The following is a 6,090-nucleotide window of genomic DNA, read 5'->3' as shown; positions in this document are numbered from 1 at the left end:
ACTCTCAAATTACCAATCTTTGGCCGAGTTTTTTGGGACAGAAAAGCATAAAAGGATACCACTGGCTGAGAAATTCCAGGAAGTTTTCTCCAAAATAATAAAAGTTCTGGAGGTTCTTGAGCTCCCAATGCATCCAATCCAAATATATTTTTAGGAGATATTTGCATGCCCCAGAGCAGGGCGAACAAAATTGTTGCTGAAGATCTACAAATGGTTTAAATGTATCGTCAGTTAGCTGCAATACAGTCATAATTCCTCTGTCTGTCCAATCCCTCCACATCAAGGTTTCGTCACTGATTTTAAGGATTGTATTGCTCCATAGGACTGCCTCTGCATGGAAGTCAAATTTCACCACATTTGCCTCGCAGCCACTATTGTGGGAGCTCTGGAGCCATCGAATCTATAATAATTTGACCCTAAAATGCCTGAAAGGGTGAGAGGGTATATTCTCAATCATTCTGGACCCAGAGTCAGGTCTGTGTGGTCATATCTAACATCCACAAAGGGAGATATGATAATTTTCCAAGTTGGGAAAACAAAATCATCTCAGAGATCGGGGGAGCTATGATTTGCTCACAGCCAGTCTCAGTTTCTGATCGGGACCCCAAAGGAACATTCTGAAAATATTATTGAATGGATGAGATTCTCAGATGGTGTAAAGTAGCATGTTTGCTTCTGAATAAAGACAAAGACAATTTATGACAACTGAGAATGTGACCCAATGATTTCCCACATTTTGTTATCGCTTCTTCCAAAGCAGAGACTATCTGTGCTGTCTATGTTTTAACTCTGTGATTGTATCATCGTGGTCATTAAGCATATTTAGAGTCCCTCTATTTAAAAAAATCTGAAGGTATGTTTTGAGACACTCACATTACAGTCTGTCCACCACATGATTTTGTCATGTTACCATAGCAATTTTCACAAACACACACTATAACAATAGAAATTTAGGGCCAAATCCTAGTTCTGCTGAAGTCAATGAGAGTTTTGCCAATGATTTTAGTGGGTCTAGAATTTATGTACAAATCACTAAAATACGGTTAAAATAATTAAGAACAATTAGCTACATACATGTCTTGTGGGCACCTGCCAGCCAGGATAGCCTCATTGATTGTATTGTCCTAATTGTTTCAGGTGGTTGTATATTCTGCATTATACAGGAGACATTAGACAGCACATTATGAAAACATAATTTAAGATTAAGCAGATGTTACACTGATGGAAGGCATTATTAATCAGAATATGACATATACAGGCCAAAATTTTGCTTCAAAGCAAAAAAAAAAAAACAACAAAAAAACAGATTTACTGGCAGGAGGACAAATATACACAGTTATATAAAAGATCTTGGTTCATGGATTGGATTAAAGCACCAGTAATTACAACCATAGGATTCATTCCTTTGGACAACACAGTTTTCTAGTATAACTATATGCAACTGAAGTATTGATGAAGCAGAAAAAATACACCTAGTTAAACCATAGAATCCATTGCTGTTTGTGTTATGTCCAGCAGGCCTTTTATTAGTTATTATTAATTCTTATAATTTGGTTAGTATTTTAAATATTCCATCTACCTGACCTACTTTTTAAATTCATGATTGTCTGCCCTGTATTCTTCTGCTCAGCTTAACTGAAAAAAAAGGCACCCACTCCGTTTGTTATTTAATTATTGATTCATTTGCTATGGAGATTGTGAATTCTAAAACACTCTCATTTGCTTGGAACGAAACACCATAGTTGTATCTTGTGTTGTGTCTTCCTCTCCCCCGATACCTTGCTCCCTCAAGAAAACCTGGACTCCAGTTCATTTTCCTTATCTGATTTCAAATTAAAATCATGTCTTCAGTGATGAAGTGATACTTCTTTGAATAACTTGTGCTGGGTTTTTGAAGAATCAAGTTGGCTTGAGCAAATATGGGACTGATTTATAAGTAATAGGACTGCATGTTCACACTGTGTGCATTTTAACATCTAACACAAAATAATTTACTATAACATTTAGTAGACACAGTGTAAAGGGCTGGGATATGTCAGAACCACGTGGAGTGAGCCAAAAAAATTAGTGGCGAGGTGTAGAAATCATCCATAACCATTTCTTCAAGCCTTTCTTAACTCAGATGTTACCTTTTTGAACCATATTAAACATTAATGCCAATATTTTAAGCATGGGTGCCTGGAGCTTCTTCCACCCCTTTCCCTCAAGATGTTGAGCTCCCTCAATTCCCATTGTTTTTATCTGGAACTAAGGACCCGTAGTATTTCTCAGGATTGGGCCCAATATTTCTATAAGGGACACTAAGTAACCCCAGTCTATAACTACCTACACTTTGCTTTTCCTAAAAATTTGTCATGTCTTCCTTTTTCCCCTGCTCACATTACAGTAAAACTGCTTAAAGATTTTCTTTTCTTGCCAGAATGCACACTGAAGTTAAAGTTGGCTGACTTGATCATGCTACAGCTGCAGTGTTATGCAAGCATGAGACTGTAAATTCCACACCACTTTAATAAATGTGGCTTTTTATCTGTCACTCAGTTGAAAGTATAAGAATGACTGTATTTCACTCAGAAAATAGGAAAATTCATCAGGAGTTCTAGTTCAAAATCAACTGACTGTGTCTATTCAAAGCAACTAAAGCTCAATTAACAACTTTGTCGTAGCATTTCCCCCCCATCACACTCAGAAAACTAGTTCCTAAGTAACTGGATGACTCACAGAACTGGGACTGGATATGGAGCCTTTTCCGCCTAGGTCACCAGTTTGAATCCAGTGCACTTCAGCAGTGGTCAAAAATCATGAATCAGTTTAGAGACCCATTTGCAGAGTTTCAACTAGTGCACCACTTTGCATGTGAACCTATGTTAACGAGGACAAACCAATTATTTGCTGAGGCAGTGCAACTACAGAGCCATTTGGGAGATGGCATCTTTGGTAGTACTACCAGCTCCAATTGAAGTGCAGCACTCATGCTGGCTGGCAGCGGGGAGAGGATTGGGTGAAACAAGTGAGGGTGCTTCTGAGCATTGTTCCCACTAACGCTATTGCCTTGTGCCCACCACAGAGACAGTAGCAGCACTAGAGAGAACAGTACAGTCAAGGTAAGCAGAGAAAGTGGCAAAGGGCACAGAGGTCTTTGAATTTATTAATTCTATTCTATTCTGTATATTGTATGGCCCTCATCACTGACTACTCCCTGAGATTGCTCTCTGCAAGGCTGAAGGTTGTCAGAGAGAGAATCAGAGCTGAGGGAGACACACATTTTGTTGGGTAGGCAGAGAACCAGAGGGCAAATCTCCTATGAATCTTTTTTTTTCTAAAAAATCTATTTGAACCCATGCTTATGTATGTGACTTTAGAGGTCTCAGCTCAGTTCCTGGCAAAGTGCGATGCCATCACAAAAACCAACAGCACACTAATTGGCATCCTTGTTGGCATTTGCACTAGAGAGGCCATCTGAGCATGGAGGCTAAACTACACCGCCACAGTGCTGCCTCCAGGTTAGGATGGGGACACATCAGTCTGTTGCTGTAGGCAAACTTGTGATTCATTGGCTTGTGCTTTACTATCCTATTATCTATACTGGATAAAAGGAACTTCACTTTCTTTAATGTGGCGTCTTTCACATGGGCAATAAATTTACTTAAGGAAAACAACTGTAAATTAAAATAAGAAACAAAAAAGAAAACACATCCGTTCCACAGGGATATATTTCAAGAGCAAAGATAACATGGGACACTAGGTCCTTTAAAATGATTTGTGAACTGATAAGAAGAGAAATGTATTGCAAGTGCTATTAAAATGTCATCTCTTTCTGTGGTAACTCCAGTGTTGAAGCGGGAAAGTATTTAAAAAATGATACAGGAATCCAACTGATGTTAAAACATGAAAGCGTTTAAATGATGTTCTCTCTAGTGGGAAATGCAGAAGGACAGCGGGATGCTAAAGATTGCACAGCAAAACAGAAAGGTCATCGGCATACATTGCCAGGCATAAAAAAGACTAGGGAAAATGAGTTCCCTGAATAAGTGGCAGGTTTGTATTATTTCAAACTAACGTTATCCAGCTGGGCCTCGTCAACAAAGGGAAATGGGTAATAAGGGCATGTTGGTTTTTGGCATATGAGTCAGGATACTTAGGAACTTCTAATACACCCATTACTATATTATCTTGGCACCAAATCCAGTATGAAGATTTGCAATAGGTTTGAACGTAAAAACAAACATGGCCTTTCCCTATTTTATTCTGGAACCCATTACTCCACAGGCTTCTCTTACTCTGTCTGATCAGACATAAGCTGCTTATCTTCACTTTCATCAAGTCCCTTCACGGCCTATCCCCATCCTATTTATCATCTCTCATTTAATGTTGAGATGTTGACTCCTGCTCTCAATCAGCCCATGATTCCAGCTCCATCATCCATTTTTAAAATGTTCAAACAAGCACTTTCATGCCTTCATAAATATCCACAAAGCCACCTCATTTTCCTCCTTCAAGAACCTCCTTAAAATGCACCTTTTTCATGGTGCCTACAAAACTTTTTGGACAAGAACTAGGCTACTGGTGTGCTGGGACCACTCCCTATTGTCTCACTGTTTCCTTTAAATCCCCCTCCCCCCCCCCCCCCGCACATCGGTCATCTCTTGTCTTATACCTAGACTGTAAGCTCCTTGGGGCAGGGACCATCTTTTTATTCTGTGTTTGTACAGAGCCTGGTCCATGATTAAGGCTTGTAGGTTCTATAATAATAATAGATAATAACTAAATTTAAGTGAACATCTGTTAGATGTGTGATTCATAAAAAATCAGGAGACATTTCAGACTTAATTGGAATGATACAGGGAGAATTCACATGAAATTTCTAGGAGCTCATTGAATTCCCCTCCTTTTTGCTAATTATGTTTGTGCAATTTTTTCTAGAGCTGTTATTTTCTTGCAACCTCAAAACAGTACAATGAAAGAGAAGACAGACATTCAGCTCAGGCGCTGACATTGCTTTGAATATAGCAGTCAAGAAGAAATAAGTCTTAAACTTGTCAAGACTGACCCAGTGCTTCCTAACTGTCAAACACAGAAAGCCCACATCATAGTTATTTTCAATAAAGTACAGAATCTCCTTAGTTAAGGGCCTTCTTAGTCACAACTAATGGTTGCTAGAGAGGTGAGCAGAGTTATGCGATAAGATGAAATAATTGGTAGAGTTGTTGGTTAGAAAGTTTGCAGAGGAAAGCTTTAAAATAAAGGAAAAGTCTTTGGTCTGATTTTGTTCTGCAGTGAAAACCCGTAAATATATCTTGCTTTTTTTTTTTGTTTTCCTTTCAAAAGATTATCTTTTACTCTAAAAAAAAGTATTGAGTGCCCTCAACTCAGTGGGAATTAGGGATTCAGCATGCATTTCAATAACACTGATAATAACAACTTAGGTTGGTGCCCTCTCCTAGGCCCATGGAATAGGCAGCATTGAAAGCAGGACACATTTAGGGAAGTAACACACTGAAAGGTGTATGGCATTAAAGGTTGGGGCAGTGTACCATAACAAATATGTATTTTTCAAGGAGAGAGAAGAATGACCCAAAGGGGGTTTCCCCATGTTTGTAATTGGCGGGGTAAACAACAACTGCATGGAACATCCTCAGTCCTGTACGGGAAGGAGAGGAGCAAGAAAGACAATGAGAAACTGAAATTTCCATGTTAAAATCAAGAAGAGGTCTTCAACCTCATTCCTAGTACAAGATTCCATATTCAAGTTTTGAGGACACTACTTGGCATAAAGAAAATTTTTTACAGCTAAAAATAATCATTCCAAAGTATTGCCATGAAAACTATATCTACCCAATATTAGTCCTTCATCCTATTACAATTCAAACTTCCTCCTTCTCAAATATGCCACCCCAGTGATATGAAAGTGAAAAGAAAATGTAGAGGTTTGAAAAGAAGAGCTTGGTGTAAGCTCGAAAGTTTGTCTCTTTTGCCAACAGAAGGTGGTCCAAAATAAGGTAGTACCTCACCCACCTTGTCTCTCTAAAAGAAACATAGGCAGGAGAAAATTGGAGTGGAAGAAAAAATGATACCTACTGGTAAGTGCTCCAT

The sequence above is a fragment of the Natator depressus genome, chromosome 4 (assembly GCF_965152275.1).
Source record: "Natator depressus isolate rNatDep1 chromosome 4, rNatDep2.hap1, whole genome shotgun sequence".
Lineage (NCBI taxonomy): Eukaryota > Metazoa > Chordata > Testudines > Cheloniidae > Natator > Natator depressus.
The sequence above is the reverse complement of the archived record's forward strand: the minus strand, read 5'-3'. Positions refer to the sequence as shown.